Raw genomic sequence first — 25,522 nt, forward strand, 5'->3', positions numbered from 1 at the left:
GTCAGGATACCCCATCTGACATATTGCTAGGAAGATATCGAGGTGAAGAGATCATTCTCCCAGAAATAATTGTTGGCGTCTCAAGTAGTACACCTGAAATATTAAATTTGCCGCTAGGCAAGGAGTGTTATGTTCTGCCAAAGCTAGAACATTATTCACCTCTTTTTTTGGGTTGCACGACTCCCCTGGTGATTGATGTAAACCACCGCCGTGGCTCTGTCAGACTGAATCCTGTCAGGACAGTCCCGTTATCTGACCACCAAGATTCTATGGCCAGATGTACTGCCTGAAAACCTCCAACAAAGTTGATAGGCAAGGTCCTCTAACCTGGACCATCTCCCCTGGACAGAATCTTCTTCCAGGGCTGCTCCCCAGCCTAGAAGGCTGGCATCTGTTGTTAACACCTTGCAGGATGAAGATTTTCCCTCCTGCTGGATAACAACCACCAATTTAGGCTCTAACCTATGTCGGGAGCCAAGTCACTGCTGTGCCCTTTATTGACATAAGGGTTAAAGGGCATAGCACTAAGCACTATATGGTTGACAGAAGACGACACTCCCAGAGTGTCAGTTTCTGCATAGACATTAACTGAGGATTTCTCTTGATCAAAGCTGAGATCAATCGAGCAGGGAGCAGGAGAGTATTTACATTTCTCTTCACAGGTACAGTTTTAATTTATAAAAAAAAAAGAAGTTTAAAGTATATGTATAGCCAAAACTTTTTTTTTGTTTTTAAAGTTTTGGATAGAGTGAGAACAGGTTAGTTTTTATTGTTGTCTGTATCCCCATAAGGAATGATAAGATGCAGCTCTCTATACTAGTGACCATTGTCAGGGGAGCAGAAAATTATGCCAAATCATAAAATTTTAAAGTACAACTGTAGGCATTTCGGATAGAGTAAGGAAGGGCTATAACATGTCCAATTTTTTCTTGTTATCTGTGCCCCATTGGAGAGATTTACCTTTATTTCCTGTCCCATAGCCTAAACAGGAAGTGAGAGGAAAGCCCTGCAAATTAGTGGAATCCATTTGGGGCCCGCCAGGTCACCAGAACGAATGTCCCCATTGGAAGATTTCCCCTCTATAACTGTTCTAGGGACAACCCAAAATTTGGCATTTTCTTTTACTGACACTTTTGATGATAATAGGAAACAGGACAAATATAAAGAATGAATATTTCTAATGGGGCATAGGTAGCAATACAAACCTAAAAGGTGTTCCAGTCCCTCTCCACTCTGTCCAAAACTTAAAAAAAAGTTTTGCATTTAGCTTTATTTTAAAAATAGTTGGTATCTACTTAGTAACCAGCAATTGTTGAGATGATTAACACTTTAGTCAGCACAGTAAAAAACGCACCCTAAATCATAGGTGGTTAGTCTTCTTCCCCATTCCCTCCCCCCACCAAGGCATTAGTAATCATTTGTAGATAGTGAAATCCTAAACTCAGAAGACCACACCAGAAGCAGACCCCCAAAGGCACCAGAAGCAGACCCCCCTAAAAGCACCAGAAGACCGAAACAGAAGCAGACCCCCAAAGAAGGCACCAGAAGACCGAAAAAGAAGCAGACCCCTAAAGGCACCAGAAGACCACACCAGAAGCAGACCCCCAAAGGCACCAGAAGACCGCTCCAGAAGCAGACCCCCCAAAGGCACCAGAAGCAGACCCCCAAAGGCACCAGAAGCAGACCTCCAAAGGCACCAGACACCTGATGGAGGGGGGAGGAGCTGCTGACTAGGTGAGCTCCATGAGGTCGGCATGCTGACACGCTGGTGTAGGAAGCTGCTGCTGCTGCTGGTGCCTGTGCTGTGGCATAAAGAGATTATGGAGCCTACATATTAATATCTGCACAGAAGTTAAGCTACGTTATGGAGACTCTGAGCCGCATATGAAATCTCCCTGGAAGGACTCACTCAGGGATTGCTAACACAGCAAATTTCCAAGCTGCATAAGGGATATCCCTTTCACCCCCTCACCTGTGGCTAAGTGGATGGAGTGCCTGGCGTGATCACTGTGAGGAGGTGGAGAGCCCGTGGAACGCCGTTCTTTGGAGCCGTACGTCCGGTGGATTGGAGGACCCCGTGGAGTGCCGGTCCCTGCGCCGCCAGATCTGAAGCTGAGAGAGGCTGGGGGAGGGAGTGGATCCGAACGCCGGTCCGTGTCTAAGGCTTGAGAGACGGAGCCGACAGATGTGATCCTCCCTTCGGAAGCCTCGGAAGTGTCACAGAGGAGTCGGGCAGAGGACGGCAGAGATCGGGAGATCCCGGAAAGATTTCGGGGAACCTCGGGAGAGCTCGTGAACCTCCGAGGGGGTACGAAAAAGAACAGAGCTGGATGGTGAAAGGATGGTGAAAGGTGACAGGAGAAAGTAAAGCTGAACAAGCAAAATATGATGCTGACCACCACTCTATGGACACTGTTCAAGGTTAGTAAGGAAATAAAGTAAAAAGAAGTAAATAAAGTAAAAAAGTAAAAGGAGAAGCAATCTTGAACAAGGCGATACCGCTGAAAGCTCAGGGGGGGGGGGGCGCTTTTCTCTTTGAAGCCTAAAAAGCACAGCTAACAGCGTTGGGTGTTGGGAGGGAGGGGATGTAGGGGGGTATAATGGTAATGGGTAAAAGGAAGTAAGTCGAAAAGGCAAGAAAGAGTCACTAAATTGTATGGATGTATTATATTTGATATGTCACAGGCCTTAATAGTAATAATGAATTTGTTAACAAGATTATTAAATATACACATTGGGGTTGGTTATGTTAATTTAGGGTTAATAAAACACTATTGATATGGGAGGTTAATATATAGTTTGGATATGTTAGATATGTAGTGGTATATCTAACCTTAATTAAACACTTAACAAGTCAACGGCAAAAAAAAAAAAAAAGAAGCCTATGCCACATGGTATTCCCAGGCAGTCTCCCATCCAGGTACTAGCCAGGCCTGACCCTGCTTAGCCTCCGAGATTAGGCCATTTGACCTGACCATCCGCACCAACTCTTATGGAGTTGATCTTTGCCCGAGGCAAGAGCACCTTTTTCGTGGGCTCTGTCTACGATCAGACCCAAGTACTCCAGCTTTTTTAGCAGTGTTAAGGAAGATTTCTCTAGGTTTAGAATCTGAACTCTTCAGATGGTTGTAGTGCGTATGCTTTGCTCTAAATGAGCCAACTGATTAGTAACAGATTGTCTAGGTATGCTACGACTTATGCCATGTGCCCTTAATCTGGCTAGAGGTGGACCCAGCACTTTAGTGAACACCTGGGGTGTTGTGGCTAGCCCAAAGGGCAGGGCTACGAACTGGAAATGCTGCTGTTCCAACTCAAACCGCAGAACTCTTGATGAGTGTCAAGAGGGTTGAAGTTTCATAAAGAGCTTGCCTACGGCCACATCACCCTGAAAGCAAACCATCTCATCTGATCTCAGAGACTAAGCAGTGGCGGGCCTGGTTAGTACTTGGATGGGAGACCACCTGGGAATATCAGGTGCTATAGGCTTCTTTTTTTTTTTTTTTTTTTTTTTTTTGGCATTGACTTGTTTTTTTCCCTTGTTTCTCAAGGTGACCATCTTGGCGTTTGTCAAAAAGGGTTGAGGATACCCAAAGGGATTGCCTACAGCCATATCACCGTGAAAGCGCCCAATCTCATCTGATCTTGGAGGCTAAACATGGTCAGGCCTAGTGGCCATCTTTGCGTTTGTCAAGAGGGATGAGGGTGCCCATAGAGATTGCCCATGGGTAGGGTCGGGCCTGGTAAGTACCTGGATGGGAGACCACCTAGGAATAGGCTTCCTTTTTTTTTTCATTTGGGGCATTGACTTGTTTTTTCCCTTGTTTCCCAAAGTGTATTTTGGCATTTGTCAAGGGGGTTGACGGTGCCCAAAAAGATTGGCTACGGCCACATCACCTTGAAAGCGCCCCATCTTGTCTCACCTCGGAGGCTAAGCAGGGGCTGAGCCTGGTTAATACCTGGATGGCCAGGTGCCGTAGGCTTATTTATTTTTTTGCGTTTACTTGTTTTTTTCCCTTGTTTCCCAAGGTGACTATATTGGCGTTTGTCAAGATGGTTGAGGGTGTCCGAAGAAATTGCCTATGGCCACATTGCCCTGAAAGTGACTAATCTCGGAGGCTAAGCATGATCAAGCCTGGTTAGTACCTGGATGAGAGACTGCCTGGGAATACCAGGTGCCATAGGCTTCTCTTTTTTTCTTTTTTGGGCTTTTTTTTCAAGAGGGTTCAGGGTGCCCAAAGCAATTGCCTACAGCCACATCTCCCTGAAAGCAACTGATCTCATCTGATCTCTGATGCTTAGCAGGGTTGGGCCTGGTTAGAACCTGGATGGGAGACCCCCTAGGAATACCAAGTGCTGTAGGTTTCTTTTTTTTTTGTTGTTGACTTGTTTTTTTTCCCTTGTTTCCCAAGGTGACCATCTTGGCGTTTGTCAAGAGGGTTGAGGGTGCCGAAAGAGATTGCCTATGGCCACATCACCCTGAAAGCTCCTGATCTTGTCTGATCCCGGAGGTTGAGCAGCATTTGGCCTGGTTAGTAACAAATGGGAGACCTCCTGGGAATACCCAGTGCCACGGGCTTCTTTTTTTCTTTTTTTTTTGGCGTTGACTTGTTTTCTCCCTTGTTTCTTGGCGTTTGTCAAGACGGTTGAGGGCGCCCAAAGAAATTTCCTATGGCCAAAACACTTTGAAAGCGACCAATCTCGTCTAATCTCGGAGGATAAGCAGGGTCAGGCCTGGTTAGTACCTGGATGGGAGACTGCCTGGGAATACCAGGTGGCATAGACTTTTTTTTTTTTTTGGGTGTTGACTTGTTATTTTCCCTTGTTTACTAAGGTGACCATCTTTGCGTTTTTTATGAGGGTTGAGAGTGCCCAAAGCAATTGAATACGGCCATATCTCCCTGAAAGCAACAAATCTCATCTGATCTCGGAGGCTTAGCAGGGTCGCGCCTGGTTAGAACCTGGATGGGAGACCCCCTGGGAATACCAGGTGCCGTAGGCTTTTTTTTTATATGTTGTTGGCGTTGAAGACCTGTTTTAATTTTTTTGCTTGTTTGCAGAGGTGACCATCTTGCCGTTTGTCAAGAGGGTTTAGAGTGGCCAGCACGATGGTCTACGGCTACATCACCCTGAATGCGCCTGATCTCATCTGATCTCGGATGTTAAGCAGGGTCGGGCCTGGTTAGTACCTGGATGGGAGACTGCCTGGGAATACCAGGTGGCATAGACTTTTTTTTTTTTTTTTTTTTGGGAGTTGACTTGTTAATTTCCCTTGTTTACCAAGGTGACCATCTTGGGATTTTTCAAGAGGGTTGAGAGTCCCCAAAGCGATTGCCTACGGCCACATCTCCCTGAAAGCAACCAATCTCATCTGATCTTGGAGGCTTAGCAGAGTTGGGCCTGGTTAAAACCTGGATGGGAGACCCCCTGGGAATACCAAGTGCCGTAGGTTTCTTTTTTTTTTTTTTTTGATGTTGACTTGTTTTTTTTTCAATTAAGGTGACCATCTTGGCGTTTGTCAAGAGGGTTGAGGGTGCCGAAAGAGATTGCCTACGGCCATATCACCGTGAAAGCGCCCAATCTCGTCTGATCTCGGAGGCTAAGCAGGGTCGGGCTTAGTGACCATCTTTGCATTTGTCAAGAGGGATGAGGGTGCCCAAAGAGATTGCCTATGGGCAGGGTAGGGCCTGGTTAGTACCTGAATGGGAAACCGCCTGGTAATACAAGGTGATGTAGGCTTCTTTTTTTGGGGGGGGGGGGGCGTTGACTTATTTTTTTCCCTTGTTTCCCAAGGTTATTATCTTGGCGTTTGTCAAGACGGTTGAGGGCACCCAAAGAGATTTCCTATGGCCACATCACCTTGAAAGCGACCAATCTCTTCTAATCTCGGAGGCTAAGCAGGCTTAGGCCTGGTTAGTACCTGGATGGGAGACTGCCTGGGAATACCAGGTAGCATAGGCTTCTTTTATTTTTTTTTGCCGTTGACTTATTTTTCCTTGTTTTCCATGGTGACTATCTTGGCATTTGTGAAGGAGGTTTAGGGTGCCCAAAGAGATTGTCTTTGGCCTCATCACCCTGAAAGCTCAAAATCTCGTCTTATCTTGGAGGCTAAGCAGGGTCGGGCCTGATTAGCATCTGGAGGGGAGACCGCCTGGGAATACCAGGAGCTGCAGTCTTCTTTTTCTTTTTTTTTTTGCGTCAACTTGTTTTTTTCCCTTGTTTCCCAAGGTGACCATCTTGAGGTTTGTCAAGAGGGTTGACGGTGCCCAAAGAGATTGCCTATGGCCACATCACCCTCAAAGCCCTAATCTCGTCTGATCTCGGAGGCTAAACAGGGTCAGGCCTGGTCAGTACCTGGATGGGAGACCGCCTGAGAATAGCATGTGCCATAGGCATCTTTTTTTTTTGCCGTTAACTTGTTTTTTTTTTCCCTTGTTTCCCAAGATGACCATCTTGTCGTTTGTCAAGAGGGTGGAGTGTGCCCAAAGAGATTGCCTACAGCCACATCACCCTGAAAGCACCTGATCTTGGAGGCTAAGCAGAGTCGGGCCTGGTTAGTACCTGCATTAGTTGACCTGTTTTTTATTTCTGGTTTCCCAAGATGACCTTCTTGGCATTTCTCAAGAGGGTTTTGGGTGCCAGAAGAGATTGCCTATGGCCACTCCACTCTGAAAGCACCCGATCTCATCTGGTCTTGAAGACTAAGCAGAGATGGGCCTGCTTAGTACCTGGATGGGAGACCGCCTTTTTTTGTGGTTCCCCAAGGTGACCATCTTGGCATTTCTCAAGAGGGTATTCCCAGGCGGTCTCCCATCTAGGTACTAACCAGGCCCGTCCCTGCTTAGTATCAGATGCTTTCAGGGTGATGTTGCCATAGGCACTCACTTTTGGCACCCTCAACCCTCTTGACAAACACCAAGATGGTCACCTTGGGAAACAAGGGAAAAAAAGAAGTCAACTATGCCATATTAGCACCTCAAGAAATGAGATAGGCAGTCATAAACTAAAAGATGCGTAAATTCCAGAAAATGTACCATCGTTTTCAGACGCTATAACATTTGCGCAAACCAATAAATATACACTTATTAACATTACCAAAGACATGTGGCTGAATACATTTTGACCTAAAAGTATGAATAAAATTGAGTTTATTGGATTTTTCTTATAACAAAAAGCAGAAAATATAATTTTCTTTCAATATTTTTTCGATTTTTCCGTTTATATCGCAAAAAAAATAAATAAAAAAATAAAAATTGCAGAGGCAATCAAATACCTTCAAAAAAAAAAAACCTCTCTATTTGTGGGGAAAAAAGGATGAACTACGTGACCCACACTGACCTACCTGACATACATACACTGACCTACCTGACACACACTGACCTGGTCCCTGACATACAAACTCTGATTGACCTACCTGACCAGGAGGAGATAGACTTCATGTGTTCAGGTACTACAGCAGCAGCTCATCCGTGGTGCTGGTGTGCAAGGCAGCCAGAGGAGAAGAGGAGAGCCGCCCGTCCAAGTGGGTATTGATGTGGTGCGGCCGCCGCATTGTCATTTCTGCCTTCTTCCTGCTCCAGCACAGCAAGCTGGGAGAGGACTAAGATTGCAGGAGTGTAGGCTAAGGGAGCCGCTGCGAATGCTGCTCAGGGTGGCGGCGTCATCCCTTTCTCTCCCTCCTGGGCTCTACACTCCACGCTACCATAACAGCTGCGGGACAATCCAGACCAGAAGTCGTAGGCCAGGCCCCACGAGCACTAGCGCGGAGGAGGAGGAAGTGCAATCCTCCTCTGCTTTGAATGTTGGGCAGTGTGGGCACAGTGGGCAGTGACGTTAATGGTTGCTAGCCGCCAGGCGGCTATAGCAATCAGTGACCAAGAGTAAAGTCGGGTGGAAGCGGGGCAGAGCTAAAGCTGGAGCTGGAGCCAACCATGGCTCAGTCTGCCCCTGTTCCCTGCATTCTGGACCGAGACTCTGGGCTACTGGTCCCAGACTACGGCCACCCCCTAAAGATGCCTCTGTTTGTTCCCAAAGTAGGGACGTACATCAGAGTGCAATGGTCGGCAAGTGGTTGAAGCGACGCAGTGCCGAATCGCAAAAAGTGCTCTGGTCTTTGGCCAGCCAAATGGTCCTGCGCTGAAGTGATTAAATGCCCACTCTCACACAGGGGGACACTCTCACACACATACAGGGACACTCACACACGGGGAGACACACACGGGGAGACACTCACACAGGGGGACACTCTCACACACACACAAACACAGGGGGGGACACACACACACAAACACAGGGGGACACACACACAATGGGACACTCACACAAGGTGAAAACACTCACACAGGGGGACACACACAGGGGGACACACACACACACAGGGACACACACACACAGGGGAAGACACACACACAGTGGGAGACACACACAGGGGGACACACACACAGGGGGACACACCACACACAGGGGGAGAGACACACAGGGGAAGAAATACACACACAGGGGGAGACACACACACAGGGGAAGAAACATACACACACACACACACGCAGGGGGAGACACACACACAGGGGGACACACACACTCACACCACACATGGGGACACGCACACTCACACGGGGGGCACACACAATCACATGGGGGGACACACACACTCACACGTACACACACACAGGGGGACACACACACACACAGGGGGAGACACACACACACACACACACACAAGGGGAGACACACACAAGGGGAGGCACACACACAGGGGACACACTCTCTCAAACAGGGGGACACACACACACACGGGGACACACACACTCCCACCACACACACAGGGGGATACACACTCACACACACACACAGGGGGACACACACACACAGGGGGACACACACTCACCACACAGGGGGACACTCTCACACACACATACAGGGACACACACACGGGGAGACACACACACACGGGGACACTCACACACACGGGGGACACACACACACACGGGGGGACACACACAGGGACACACACATAGGGGGACATGACATACAAACTCTGATTGACCTACCTGACCAGGAGGAGATAGACTTCATGTGTTCAGGTACTACAGCAGCAGCTCATCCGTGGTGCTGGTGTGCAAGGCAGCCAGAGAAGAGGAGAGCCGCCCGTCCAAGTGGGTATTGATGTGGTGTGGCCGCCGCATTGTTATTTCTGCCTTCTTCCTGCTCCAGCACAGCAAGCTGGGAGAGGACTAAGATTGCAGGAGTGTAGGCTAAGGGAGCCGCTGCGAATGCTGCTCAGGGTGGCGGCGTCATCCCTTTCTCTCCCTCATGGGCTCTACACTCCACGCTACCATAACAGCTGCGGGACAATCCAGACCAGAAGTCGTAGGCCAGGCCCCACGAGCACTAGCGCGGAGGAGGAAGTGCAATCCTCCTCTGCTTTGAATGTTGGGCAGTGTGGGCACAGTGGGCAGTGACGTTAATGGTTGCTAGCCACCAGGCGGCTATAGCAATCAGTGACCAAGAGTAAAGTCGGGTGGAAGCGGGGCAGAGCTAAAGCTGGAGCTGGAGCCAACCAAGGCTCAGTCTGCCCCTGTTCCCTGCATTCTGGACCGAGACTCTGGGCTACTGGTCCCAGACTACGGCCACCCCCTAAAGATGCCTCTGTTTGTTCCCAAAGTAGGGACGTACATCAGAGTGCAATGGTCGGCAAGTGGTTAAAGAGACGCAGTGCCGAATCGCAAAAAGTGCTCTGGTCTTTGGCCAGCCAAATGGTCCTGCGCTGAAGTGATTAAATGCCCAAAATGGTCCTTGGTGACTAAAAAAGGCACACTCCTGACCTTTGAATGCCAAAAAGGTCCTCGGTGACCAGGGGCGGACTGACAACTAATGGGGCCCCCAGGCAATAGAAGCTCATGGGGCCCCCTTGGGCACCACACCTGCACAGGGAGACACGGGGGGAGCACACAGGGGGAAACTGGAGGAAGAACGCACACGCACACACAGGGACACACACACACAGGGACACACACACACAGGGACACACACACACAGGGGGACACACTCACACACACACACACACAGGGGGACACACTTACACACACAGGGGGAACCACTCACACACAGGGACACACTGACGCACACAGGGGGACACACACACAGGGGGAGACACACACAGGGGGTCACACTCACACACAGGGGGAGAGACACACACACACAGGGGGAGAGACACACAGGGGAAGAAACACACACACACACAGGGGGAGATACACACACACAGGGGGAGACACACACACACAGGGGGACACACGCACTCACACCACACATAGGGGGACACGCACACTCACACAGGGGAGCACACACACTCACACGGGGGGGACACACAATCACATGGGGGGACATACACTCACACGGACACACACACACACAGGGGGACACACACACACAGGGGGGACACACCACACAGGGGGACACACTCACACAGAGACACACACTCACACAGGGGGACACTCTCTCTCACACACACAGGGGGAGACACACACACACACAAAGAGGGAAGACACACACAAGGGGAGGCACACACACAGGGGGACACTCACACACACACAGGGGGACACACACACACGGGGACACTCACACACGCCGCACACAGGGGGACACACACTCACACCACACACACACACAGGGGGATACACTCTCACACACACACACACAGGGGGATACACACGCACACTCACTCACACAGGGGGCACACACACAGGTGGACACACACTCACACCACACAGGGGGACACTCTCTCACACACACACACATACAGGGACACTCACACACGGGGAGACACACACAGGGGGACATTCACACAGGGGGACACTCTCACACACACACAAGCACAGGGACACACACACACACACAAACACAGGGGGACACTCACACAAGGGGAAAACACTCACACAGGGGGACACACACTCACAGGGACACACACACACACACAGGGGAAGACACACACAGGGGGACACACACACAGGGGGACACACACACAGGGGGAGAGAGACACACACACAGGGGGAGAGACACACAGGGGAAGAAATACACACACAGGGGGAGACACACACACAGGGGAAGAAACACACACACACACACACAGGGGGGGACACACATTCACACCACACATGGGGACACGCACACTCACACGGGGGGCACACGCAATCACATGGGGACACACACTCATACGGACACACACACAAGGGGAGACACACACACAGGGGGACACACACACACACACAGGGGACACTCTCTCAAACAGGGACACACACACACGGGGACACTCACACACACCACACACAGGGGGACACACACACACTCACACCACACACACAGGGGGATACACACTCACACACAGGGGGACACGCCCACTCACTCACACAGGGGGACACACACAGGGGGACACACACACACACAGGGGGACACACACACAGATGGACACACACTCACCACACAGGGGGACACTCTCACACACACACATACAGGGACACACACACGGGGAGACGCACACACACGGGGACACTCACACACACGGGGGAACACACACGGGGAGACACACACAGGGACGCACACATAGGGGGACATACACAGGGACACACACACTCACACACACATGGGGACACTCACACACAGAGGGGGACACTCACACAGGGGGACACACACATGGGGACACAAACACAGGGGGACACACTCACACGGGGGCACAGGGGGACAAACACACAGGGGGACACTCACAAACGGGGGGGCACTCACAGAGGGGGACACTGTAGGTTGGGGGGATCCAGGGCCACATGCATTCTGTACTGCCGCCTCCCATCACTTGTGGCAGGCCCAGGCTTCACTTACCGGATGCCGATAATAACGGCGCAGCTCCCTGCCGGCCCCTCCACTCTTCTGCTGTGCCCATATCACATGCCGCGATCATGTCAATTACAATACTGCTAACGGTGCGCTGCTCCCCACCGACCCCTCCTCCCCTCCCGTCCGTCCCAGGTGCTTGTACGGTATGCGTTGTGACATCACCTGGGACGGACGGGAGGGAAGGAGGGGGCGGCGGGGAGCAGCGTGCCGTTAGAAGTATCGTTTGCAGTATTGTAATCGGCATGATCGCGGCATGTGATACGGCACATCTGCTTCAAGTGGCCTCTCATCTGGCCGAGACCGGGCCGGGCACCTAATGACCTCGGGCGGCACCCGAGAGACCGACTGGTCAGTCCGCCCCTGTCGGTGACCAAAAATAGCTGGGTGTGCTGTTTTTTTTCACTGGGGCCCATTTTTGGCCTCCAAGGATAATATTTAGCCTAGAAGGTCCGGGCTTTTTTTGGTAACTGAGGACCATTTTTGGTATTCAATGTTTGGTTGTTTGTATTGCACAGTGACCTTTCTGTAACCTCTAGCCTCCCTCTGCTGTGATTTATTACAATGTACAGTATTTAAAAAAAAATCGTATTCAGTTTGTTAGATCTTTTTTAGATCAGGTTAGACCAACTGTTGTTTGCGTTAGATCTCATACAGAAGAAGCAATATTAACAGTTATTTGCAGGGGGGGCTAACCCGTCATCAGCCCGCCTTATCAAATTTTCTGGCCAAAAATCATTCAGGCTGATAAATATTTGTTAGATCCGGTAAGATCAAGTGGTTTTAATGTTAGATCTCACATAATTAGAGACTTATTAAGAGATTAATGAGGGGGGCTGCCCCCTCCCCTTATCTCCTTTCCCATCAAAATAGAGATATTAGGTGGTACATATGGACGGGTTATCCCCCCACATGCAATTTTGGCCAGAAAAAAATATTCATTAGATCCGGTAAGATCAAGTGGTTTTGACGTTCAATCTCACATAATTAGAGACTTATTAAGTGAATAATGAGGGGGGTTGCCCCCCTTATTTAATTTTCTGCCCAAAAAACATTCAGGCTAATAGATATTCCTTAGATCCGGTAAGATCTTAAGTAGTTTTAATGTTAGATCTCCCATCATTTCAGAGATATTACACATCAAAATACAGATATTACGTGGTACATATGGACGGGTTAGCCCCCCCACATGCAATTTTCTGCCCAAAAATCATTCAGGCTAATAGTGTCAGAAACCATGAATCAGACCGAGACAGAAGTACAATTAAATCACACTTGTTTATTAAATAAAAAGGTGAGTAGAGAAAGTGTAGTCAAAGCATAGCCAGACTCCAGCAACCCGATCGAGTAGTCAGCCAGGCCAGAGTTCAATAACCAGATCGGGTAATCAGCCAGGCCAGAAGTCAGGGATCCAAGTGAAACAGCAGCAAGCGGAAAAAGGAGCCAGAAGGGATGTCAGCAAGCCAGTCTTTAAACAGAACTGCAGGAGATGGTTTCTTGTGATGTGACCAAGGCGAAGGCAGAGATGAAGTCAGCTGGACAGCTTTAAGTAGGCAGGTCAGACGAGCATGATAAGGAACAGCTGGTAACTGTGGAGAGAGATGAGAGCTGGCAATTAGCCGACAGCTGAGCAGCCAACCCAGAGAAGTAAGGGCTAAACCAGCCCTGAAAAATAGATATTCATTAGATCCGGGAAGAGCAATTGGTTTTAACGTTTGATCTCACATCATTTCAGAGATATTCCACATCACAATAGAGATATTAGGTGGTACATAAGGAAGGGTTAGCCCCCCTTATCAAATTTTCTGGCCAAAAATCATTCAGGCTAATAGATATTCGTTAAATCCGGTAAGATCAAGTGGTGTTAACGTTACCTAACGGATCTCAACCAGTGTCAGTCTGCCCCAGTCAACTCTTTAGCGCGGGCTAGGGGAGAATGAACGCAGGGGGACTCTTATGACAATACATATAAAAATACATCTAACATTTTCCACAACGTGCCACCAGAGCCAGATTTACAGTTCACACCCATGGACTCACAAAGATCCCAGCCAGTGACTGTATCTCACTCTCTACCCGTTTCTGAAGATGAAAACAGAGTATAAAGAGAAAGATTGTCTGTGGCCATCTCAAATGTCAGGGCCTGCCACCTCCCCTTTTCTTCTCCTCCCAAGGTGATTGAGGTGACTCTCAGGCCAGAGGATCCTGAGTTTGGACCTTAAAGTCCACCTTTTGAAGAGTTGGAAGACGCTCAATCTTACCTGCTGACAACAGACCCCTAAGACTTTCCATCCTTCATTGAGGAAACTGAAGCTGATATGCAGGAAGAAGAAACCAGTGTGCCTGTAACCCCAGAACCTAAAGAACAGCAAGAGCAAAGGGTTATTCACCCACCCAAAAGACTGCTCTGAGGAGGTCTTTCTCATTGTAAAAAGGACTCTTGAAGTAACTGACGCTTCCACCGCAGATTTGGTGGTGACAGGGCTGGTGCAAGGACTTTTGAGGCACCAGAAGACCGCACCAGAAGCAGACCCCCAAAGGCACCAGAAAACCACACCAGAAGCAGACCCCCCAAAGGCACCAGAAGACCACACCAGAAGCAGACCCCCCAAAGGCACTAGAAGACCGCACCAGAAGCAGACCCCCCAAAGGTACCAAAAGACCGCACCAGAAGCAGACCCCCAAAGGCACCAGAAGCAGACCCCCAAAGACCGCACCAGAAGACGACCCCAAAAGGCACTAGAAGACCGCACCAAAAGCAGACCCCCAAAGGCACCAGAAGACCGTACCAGGAGCAGACCCCCCAAAGACTGCACCAGAAGCAGACCCCCAAAGGCACCAGAAGACCACACCAGAAGCAGACCCCCAAAGGCACCAGAAGCAGACCCCCCAAAGGCACCAGAAGCAGACCACCAAAGGCACCAGAAGACCGCACCAGAAGCAGACCCCCAAAGACCGAAACAGAAGCAAACCCCCCAAAGGCACCAGAAGACCGCACAAGAAGCAGACCCCCCCAAAGGCACCAGAAGACCGCACAAGAAGCAGACCCCCCAAAGGCACCAGAAGACCGCACAAGAAGCAGACCCCCCAAAGGCACCAGAAGACCACACCAGAAGCAGACCCCCCAAAGGCACCAGAAGACCACAACAGAAGCAGACCCCCCAAAGGCACCAGAAGACTGCACCAGAAGCAGACCCCCAAAGACAGCAACAGAAGCAGACCCCCAAAGGCACCAGAAGACCGCACAAGAAGCAGACCCCCCAAAGGCACCAGAAGACCACACCAAAAGCAGACCCCCAAAGGCACCAGAAGCAGACCCCCCAAAAGCACCAGAAGACGGAAACAGAAGCAGGCCCCCAAAGAAGGCACCAGAAGACCGAAACAGAAGCAGACCCCCAAAGGCACCAGACGACCACACCAGAAGCAGACCCCCAAAGGCTCCAGAAGACCAATCCAGAAGCAGACCCCCAAAGGCACCAGAAGACCGCTCCAGAAGCAGACCCCCAAAGGCACCAGAAGACCACGCCAGAAGCAGACCCCCCAAAGGCACCAGATAACCACGATCACACCAGAAGCAGACCCCCCCAAAGGTACCAAAAGACCGCACCAGAAGCAGACCCCCAAAGGCACCAGAAGCAGACCCCCCAAGACCGCACCAGAAGAAGACCCCCAAAGGCACTAGAAGACCGCACCAGAAGCAGACCCCCAAAGGCACCAGAAGATCGCACAAGAAGTAGACCCCCCAAAGGCACCAGAAGACCACACCAGAAGCAGACCCCCAAAGGCACCAGAAGCAGACCCCCCAAAAGCACCAGAAGACCGAAACAGAAGCAGACCCCCAAAGAAGGCACCAGAAGACTGAAACAGAAGCAGACCCCCAAAGGCACCAGAAGACCACACCAGAAGCAGACCCCCCCAAAGGTACCAGAAGACCGCACCAGAAGCAGACCCCCCCAAAGGCACCAGAAGACCGCACCAGAAGCAGACCCCCAAAGACCGCACCAGAAGAAGACCCCCAAAGGCACCAGAAGACCGCACCAGAAGCAGACCCCCAAAGGCACCAGAAGACCGCACCAGAAGCAGACCCCCAAAGGCACCAGAAGACCACACCAGAAGCAGACCCCCCAAAGGCACTAGAAGACCGCACCAGAAGCAGACCCCCCAAAGGCACCAGAAGACCGCACCAGAAGCAGACCCCCAAAGGCACCAGAAGACCGCACCAGAAGCAGACCCCCAAAGGCACCAGAAGACCACACCAGAAGCAGACCCCCAAAGACTGCAACAGAAGCAGACCCCCCAAAGGCACCAGAAGACCACACCAGAAGCAGACCCCCCAAAGGCACCAGAAGACCACAACAGAAGCAGACCCCCCAAAGGCACCAGAAGACTGCACCAGAAGCAGACCCCCCAAAGGCACCAGAAGCAGACCCCCCAAAGGCACCAGAAGACCACACCAAAAGCAGACCCCCAAAGGCACCAGAGGCAGACCCCCCAAAAGCACCAGAAGACCGAAACAGAAGCAGAACCCCAAAGAAGGCACCAGAAGACCGAAACAGAAGCAGACCCCCAAAGGCACCAGAAGCAGACCCCCAAAGGCACCAGAAGCAGAACCCCAAAGACCGCACCAGAAGCAGACCCCCAAAGACCGCACCAGAAGCAGACCCCCAAAGGCACCAGAAGACCACACCAGAAGCAGACCCCCCAAAGGCACCAGAAGCAGACCCCCAAAGGCACCAGAAGACCGCACCAGAAGCAGACCCCCCAAAGGCACCAGAAGACCGCACAAGAAGCAGACCCCCCAAAGGCACCAGAAGACCGCACCAGAAGCAGACCCCCCAAAAGGCACCAAAAATTTGGCCTCACTGGACCTAGAGTTGCCACCTCATCCCTTTAGACCCAAACACATATGAATTGCACAGGTTCTGAAACCAATTTAATGCAGATAAGGCACCAAGTGAGTTTAATTACCACCTGAATCAGCCACAGAACCCGTGAAATTCACATGTGTTTGGTTTTAAAGGGATGAGAGGGCAACTCTAAGCCCTTGTACACACGGTCGGAGATTCCGACAACGAAATCCGTCAGATTTTGTCCGACGGATTTTGTCCGAAACTGTTGTATACACACGGTTCACACATAGGTTCTTTACCACATGATCAGCTGTGTCCAATCACAACAAATGTTAGATGACATGCTAGTACATTTTTGGCAGACAACGGTCTGTTGTCAGATTTTTGCATCGTATGTACACAAGCTTGTTGCACAAAAGTCCAAAGTACAAGCACGCATGAGCGGAATAAATGCTCACCAAACACGACATTAGCAGAAGGTGCCCAAAGGGTGGCGCCCAAGAGCTGAAATTCCACGTAGTACATCACTGCATTCGTGTTTGTTGGCCTACAATTGTGTATAATCTTGTATGCAGGACAAGTTTACGGCACACGCCTTTCGGACAAAAGTCTGACGTTTTGTTGGCCAAAAATCCAATCATGTGTACGAGGCTTAAGGCTTGGTAGACAGATGTGGCTCGCAGCAGGGGTCCAGTTATAGTCCATTCACACAGGGGCAACATGACTTTGAGCGAGACTTTGGGAGGCAACTTGGACACGACTTGAGTATGAATCACAGCACGACTTGAGGCAACTTATAAGGCAACTTGAAGTTGCTTCCAGGACAGGGGACTTTACCAGTGGTCAATCACATAATAATCAGCTCTGTGGGAGGGAGGGGTTTGCCTATTTTTACTTCCTGGAAAGTTACTTCAGTTAAGACAGGGGATCAGACTTGGAGGCAACTTCTATTGAAATCAATGGGTACAAGTTGCCTAGAAGTCAGATTGAAGTAGTTGCCACCTGTCCAAGATGAACCCAGACAGTACGGGTTTTGAAACATGTGCCCGGGTCTCTAACCACCTGAGACCCGGGCACATTATTCCTTTCAGACCCGTCAGTGGCTCCCTTCCTGCGCGGCCGTGTCTCCTCAATTTCGGGGTCCGCAGCGGCGTAGCGCTTATTAATTTCTGCTCCTGTTTAGCTGTCTGAGACTCTGAGTACAGAACGTGAGGCGGGAGGCAGAGGCGGAGCCTCCATGGTGCTCTCCTCCAATCCCCTGGCTGGCTGCAGAAGGGACAAGGAGGTGGGCGGAGCCTCCATGGTGCTCTCCTCCAATCCTCTGGCTGGCTGTAGAAGGGACAAGGACGTGGGCGGAGCCTCCCCATTCCCTGCTGCTCTGGAATGTGTGCAGAGATCGCGCTGGACTGCAGCCAAGCATGTAAGGTACGTTTTTTCATTGTCAGGTTTTCAAAGTACTCTCACCTCTCATTCCCCCTCTCCCCACCATACACTATACATACACCCCCCTCCCCCACCATACATTATACATACACCCCCTCCCCCCACCATACACTATACATACACCTCCCTCCCCCCACCATACACTATACATACACCCCGCCCCCCACCATACACCCCCCTCCCCCCACCATACACTATACATACACCCCTCCCCCCACCATACACCCCCCTCCCCCCACCATACACTATACATACACCCCTCCCCCCACCATACACACCCCTCCCCCCACCATACATTATACATACACCCCCTCCCCCCACCATACATTATACATACACCCCCCTCCCACACCACACACCCCCTCCCCCAACATACACTATACATACACCCCCTCCCCCACCATACACCCCCCTCCCCCACCATACATTATACATACCCCCCTCCCCCCACCATACACTATACATACACCCCTTCCCCCTCCATACACTATACATGCACCCCTCCCCCACCATACACCCCCCTCCCCCCACCATACATTATACATACACCCCCCTCCCCCCACCATACATTATACATACACCCCCCTCCCCCCACCATACACTATACATACACCCCTCCCCCACCATACACCCCCTTCCTCCACCATACATTATTATTATTATACAGGTTTTATATAGCGCCAACATGAGGGCAGACATCACATTTACATTACAATTTGGTACAAGAGGAATCAGAGGGCCCTGCTCGCTAGAGCTCACAATCTAAAAATATACATACACCCTCTCCCCCACCATACACCCCCCACCATACATTATACATACACCCCCCTCCCCCCACCATACACTATACACACACCCCTCTGCCCTACTGACACCGCCCTCCTGCCCTGCTGACACCGTCCTCCTGCCCTGCTGACACCGTCCTCCTGCCCTGCTGACACCGTCCTCCTGCCCTGCTGACACCGTCCTCCTGCTCTGCTGACACCGTCCTCCTGCTCTGCTGACACCGTCCTCTGCTCTACTGACGCCGTCCTCTGCCCTACTGACGCCGTCCTCTGCCCTACTGACACTGTCCACTGTCCTACTGACATCATTTACTGCTCTACTGACACCGTCCTCTGGTCTACTGACACCTTTTACTGCCCTACTGACACTGTTTACTGCTCTACTGACACCGTCCTCTGCCCTACTGACACCGTCCTCTGCCCTACTGACACCGTCCACTGCCCTACTGACACCGTCCACTGCCCTACTGGCACCGTTTACTGCTCTACTGACACCATTTACACACCCCTCCCCCCACCATACACTATGCAAACACCCCCCCTCCATACACTATCCATATATACAGTCCCCCCATATATACTGTTCTCCACTCCCCAGACAGCATCCATATATACAGTTCTCACCGGGTGACACCGTCCTCTGCCCTACTGACACCGTCCACTGTCCTATTGACACCATTTACTGCTCTACTGACACCGTCCTCTGGTCTACTGACACCACTTACTGCCCTACTGACACCGTTTACTGCTCTACTGACACCGTCCACTGCTCTACTGACACCATCCACTGCTCTACTGACACCGTCCACTGCCCTACTGACACCATTTACTGCTCTACTGACACCATTTACTTCTCTACTGACACCGTCCACTGCTCTACTGACACCGTCCACTGCTCTACTGACACCATTTACTGCTCTACTGACACCATTTACTGCTCCACTGCTCTACTGACCCCGTCCACTGCTCTACTGACACCATTTACTGCCTTACTGACATTGTCTACTGCCTGCCCTACTGACACTGTCCACTGCCCTACTGACACTGTCCACTGCTCTATTGACGCCGTCCACTGCTCTACTGACGCCGTCCACTGCTCTACTGACACCGTCCACTGCTCTATTGACACCATTTACTGCCTGCTCTACTGACACTGTCCGCTGCTCTACTGACACTGTCCGCTGCTCTACTGACACTGTCCACTTCTCTACTGACACCATTTACTGCTCTACTGACACCGTCCTCTGGTCTACTGACACCATTGACTGCCCTACTGACACCATTTACTGACCTACTGACACCGTCCACTGCTCTACTGACACCATTTACACTTTTCTACTGACACCGTCCACTGCTCTACTGACACCGTCCACTGCTCTACTGACACCATTTACTGCTCTACTGACACCATTTACTGCTCCACTGACACCATTTACTGCTCCACTGCACTACTGACACCGTCCACTGCTCTACTGACACCATTTACTGCCCTACTGACACCGTCCACTGCTCTGACACCATTTACTGCCTTACTGACATTGTCTACTGCCTGCCCTACTGACATTGTCCAATGCTCTACTGACACCGTCCACTGCTCTACTGACACCATTAACTTCTCTACTGACACCGTCCTCTGCTCTACTGACACCATTTACTGCTCTACTGACACCATTTACTGCTCTATTGACACCGCCCACTGCTCTATTGACACCGCCCACTGCTCTACTGACACCATTTACTGCCCTACTGACACTGTCTACTGCCTGCCCTACTGACACCGTCCGCTGCTCTACTGACACCATTTACTGCCCTACTGACACCATTTACTGCCCTACTGACACTATCTACTGCCTGCCCTACTGACACCGTCCGCTGCTCTACTGACACCATCCACTGCTCTACTGGCACCGTCCACTTCTCTATTGACACCGTCCACTGCTCTACTGACACCATTTACTGCCCTACTGACACTGTCTACTGCCTGCCCTACTGACACTGTCCGCTGCTCTACTGACACTGTCCGCTGCTCTACTGACACTGTCCGCTGCTCTACTGACACCGTCCGTTGCTCTACTGACACCCTTTATTGCCCTACTGACACTGTCTACTGCCTGCCCTACTGACACTGTCCGCTGCTCTACTGAAACCGTCCACTGCTCTACTGACACCGTCCACTGCTCTACTGACACCGTCCACTGCTCTACTTACACTGTCTACTGCCCCTACTGACACCATCCATTGCTTTACTGACACTGTCTACTGCCTGCTCTACTGACACTGTCTACTGCCTGCCCTACTGACACTGTCCACTGCCCTACTGACACCATTTACTGCTCTATTGACACCGTCCACTGCCCTACTGACACCGTCCTCTGCTCTACTGGCTGACAGTGTCGACTTTTAAGGTAGGCTATTTTCACTGACATTTCTTTTATTAATCATATCATATTTTATGGGTACACTAAATGCTTTTGTTTTATTTAATCATGCCCCTTTAAGTCCCCCCACTTTTAATGCAATTTGGCTATAGCAACTGTTCACTGTAGCACACTTCATTACTACTCTTTTTGGGTAACCCAAGGTATTTTACAATCCTATAGCGTGTACTACAAAAAAATTGCCATGCGCCGTGAAAATGTTTAGGTTTGGCTTGAAGAAAAGGTGGCAACCCTAGATTGAAGTAGTACAGGAACTTTTACCCTTGGCTTTAACCTTTCCCTTCACCTTTCATATATTTCTTATTACCTTTTACTCTATATAACTCCCCCTCTATCCCAATAATCAGGCCACACAGGAGTTTTGGAGTATAAATGGCCATAGCAGCCTTTATTAACAACTCTTCAAACCAATAACTTAAATAACTTTATTAAATATATATATAACCACTGTTTAGTAACGGCAATTTGAAAGAACTCCCAGTCAGTTGGTCTTTGACGGTACCACTTTCCACCTTTTAAACACCTGTTTATCAGCCCGGTGACAACCACCTTTCCCGCAGTGCCACCAAATCCCGTATTCCAGCCTACCCTTCCGCTGGGATACACCAAAAGGGGGCCCATATCGCTATGAGCTCCCCCCACATTTCCATCATCTGTTTTCTTTTGCCCCAGCAAAGACCAAAAGACACCACCGCTACAGCTGCTATGATGACCCTCATCACCGAAACCTGCAAGAAAGAGCAAAACACAGACAACAAGAATGACAACAAACACATAAATACCAGCATTCCCCACAAAAACAAAATCTAGTGCCATCCACTCCAGTGCCATCCACCCCAGTGCTACCTGCCCCAGTGCCATCTGTTGTCAGTTCTATCTGTCCCCAGTGCCACCTGTTGTCAGTGCCATTTGTCCCCAGTGCCACGTATCAGTGCCATCTGTCATCAGTGCCACGTGTCATCAGTGCCACATAGTGCCATCTGTCATCAGTGCCACATATTAGTGCCATCTGTCATCAGTGCCACGTATCAGTGCCATTTGTCATCAGTGCCACCTGTCAGTGTCACGTGCCATCTGTTGTCAGTGTCACGTGTCATCAATGCCATTTATCAGTGCCATCTATCATCAGTGTCACGCGTCATCGGTGCCACGTATTAGTGCCATCTGTCATCGGTGGCACGTATTAGTGCCACGTATTGGTGCCATCTGTCATCAGTGCCACGTATTAGTGCCACGTGTCTTCAGTGCCACATATTAGTGCCATCTGTCATTAGTGCCACATATTAGTGCCATCTGTCATTAGTGCCATATATTAGTGCCATCTGTCATCAGTGCCACGTGTCATCAGTGCCACGTATAAGTGTCATCATTGCCACGTATCAGTGCCATCTGTCATCAGTGTTACGTGTCATTGTCCTGGTGCTCCAGGGCCTTCAAAAGTGTAATAAGTAGTCAACAAGTTAGATGTGTAATTTATGCTCCTAGAACACCTGATGGCGCTCCCTGCATGTTGGGCCTCTCTATGTGGCCAGGCTGTGAAAAAGTCCCACACATGTGGTATTGTAATACTCAAGAGGAGTAGCAGAATTTTTTTGGGGGTGTCATTTGTGGTATACACATGCCATGTGAGAGAAATAACCTATTACAATGACAATTTTGTGGAGAAAAATTAAAAAAATTAAAAATCTTAATTTTGCAAAGAATTGTGGGAAAAAAATGACAACATCAAAAAGCTCACTATGCCTCTTACTAAATACCTTGGGATGTCTACTTTCCAAAAAGGGGTCATTTGGGGGTTATTTGTACTTCCCTGGCTTGTTCGGGTCACAAGAAGCAAGATAGGCCACCAGTACTTTCACAAAGACCAAATAATATCCACTAATTTGGGGTATTTTTTACCAAAGATATGTAGCAGTATAAATTGTGGCCAAAATTTATTAAGAAAAATTAATAATTTGCATAATTCTGTCACAGAAACAAAGAAATATGCGTTTTTTTTTCAAAATTTTCGGTCTTTTTTCATTTATAGCGCAAAAAATAAAAACCCCAGAGATGATCAAATACCACCAAAAGAAAGCTCTATTTCTGGGAAAAAAAAGGACAAAAAATTCATTTGGGTACAGTGTTGCATGACTGAGTAATTGTCATTCAAAGTGTGAGAGCACCGAAAGCTGAAAATTGGTCTTGGCAGGAAGGGTGTTTAAGTGCACAGTAAGCAAGTCGTTAATGTTAGGTGCATTTCACACATGACATGTCCATTTTGACAGACTGCCAGCTCAGCAATGATCACTCTGTTTATGCGTTGCATTTAAAAATGGAAAGGTAGAAAAAGTAAAACTCAATGGGCAGGGGCATTTTGAAAGCGCTAAATACAGTGCTTCCAAGCCCCTCAAAAAATGCTGCTTGGAGGAATTTTTCTAACATCCCGCAAGTGCACTGCCCCAGTGTGAAAACACACAATGCACAGAATGGGAGGCAGTTTCCAGGCACTTTTTAGAGGCCATTTCTAGTGCTAAAATGTCTGAAAACTGCCTCAGTGTGAAAGGGGTCTTAAGGAGATTGTATAGTGTATGACCACCCTAAATGTGCATAACAAGACAGAAAAACTAGGTCTATGCAATGCGTTTTTTGTTATGGTTGAAGTCAAGATCTCAAATAGGATACAAGTCCCTGGCATATTCCCTAATCTGTAGTGTCTTAAAGGGGTTGTAAAGGTAAATGTTTTTTCACCTTAATGCATTCTATGCATTAAGGTGAAAAAACATCTCACACTGCCGGCGCCCCCAGTCCCCCCGTTTTACTTACCTGACCCCTCGAAAATCCTGCGCTCGCCCCCGACTTCCTCTTCGCCGCTCAGCCTGGCCGCTGATTGGCTGGAGTGGATGGATTGAAAGCAGCGCAGCCATTGGCTCGCGCTGCTGTCAATCACATCCAATGATGCAGCGCGCCGGGGGGCGGGGCCTTGTGATACAGCGAGCGGCTATAGCCGCCGGCTGTATCACGGGAGCGCGCCCGCAGTGCTTCTCACCAATGCGAGGGAGCTCGCATTAACGTGAGAAGCACCTGCGGGAGGAAGCAGAGACAGCCGCCGAGGGACCCCAGAAGAGCAGGTTCGGGGCCACTCTGTGCAAAACGAGCTGCACAGTGGAGGTAAGTATGACATGTTTGTTATTTTAAAAAAATAAAAAATTTTACTTTACAACACCTTTAAAGTGGTTGTATATTCATTTTTTTAACTTTTACCTACAGGAAAGCCTATAATAAGGCTTACCTGTAGGTAAAAAAAATATCTCCTAAACCTGTACAGTTTAGGACATATTCCCCTCGGTATGCGCCGCTGACTGCAGCGGCGCATGCGCACAAGGGGATTCTCGGTCTGAAAATCCGGCAGTGGCCGACCGGCCGGAATGAAATCTCCGCGGCTCCGCCCACTCACAGCGCCGGAGCCGCGATACCCAGAAGATACACAGAGGGAGCATGTCAGCTCCCTCGGCGTGGATCGGGCCAGATGTCGGGGCCTCGTTCTAAGGTAAGTATTTCATAATGAGCTAGTATGCGGTGCATACTAGCTCATTATGCCTTTTGATTTGCAGGTGTTAAAAAAAAAAATAGCGGGTTTACTACCGCTTTAATACAGTAAACATAAGGAACACAGCAAATCAATTTCCCTCATGCTTCATTCACAAATAGAACATAATCGCCAACTTACATTAAACTGAAAGATACACTTGGGTATCTGCACTTCAAAATAAGCCCCTCTATCACCTGGACTGTTATTGACAAGAGACACTAAAATCTTTTGCATTTTCAGCTGGCCATACAAGAGACAATCTGATTGTACAGAGGTTGTGCTTTAGAGTTAGCCTGGCTGTACATGGAGTCAAAAAATTTTGCTTGTTTAGCAGGAATGGCTGAATTTTGATCCATGTACAGGCTGGCTGGTTGTACAGAAGTTGATCTATTGGATGACTTGTGCACAACCAGACAATTTTCCCCAATGATCAGTGTGGATAGCTGACAACACTAGTAATTTGAAAACAGCCCACTGTCATACTGCAATGCCACAGTAGGAAAGATTACCCCATCCAAAGAGAAATGTGTGAATGGGGGGGGGGGGGGGGGGGGG

At 49.7% G+C, this 25,522-nt stretch overlaps 5 pseudogenes; all 5 read left to right on the plus strand.

The window, feature by feature from the left end:
- The first annotated feature begins 3,367 nt into the window (after positions 1-3,367).
- LOC143931969 (5S ribosomal RNA) lies at positions 3,368-3,486 on the plus strand (annotated as a pseudogene).
- A 757-nt stretch (positions 3,487-4,243) lies between these two features.
- On the plus strand, positions 4,244-4,362 carry LOC143931185 (5S ribosomal RNA; annotated as a pseudogene).
- A 518-nt stretch (positions 4,363-4,880) lies between these two features.
- LOC143931641 (5S ribosomal RNA) lies at positions 4,881-4,999 on the plus strand (annotated as a pseudogene).
- A 109-nt stretch (positions 5,000-5,108) lies between these two features.
- LOC143932652 (5S ribosomal RNA) lies at positions 5,109-5,227 on the plus strand (annotated as a pseudogene).
- A 103-nt stretch (positions 5,228-5,330) lies between these two features.
- Positions 5,331-5,449, plus strand: LOC143931574 (5S ribosomal RNA; annotated as a pseudogene).
- Positions 5,450-25,522: the final 20,073 nt, after the last annotated feature.

The sequence above is a fragment of the Lithobates pipiens genome, unplaced genomic scaffold (genome assembly GCF_037356315.1).
Source record: "Lithobates pipiens isolate NorthernLeopardFrog02 unplaced genomic scaffold, aLitPip1_a1.2 Scaffold_25, whole genome shotgun sequence".
Classification (NCBI taxonomy): domain Eukaryota; kingdom Metazoa; phylum Chordata; class Amphibia; order Anura; family Ranidae; genus Lithobates; species Lithobates pipiens.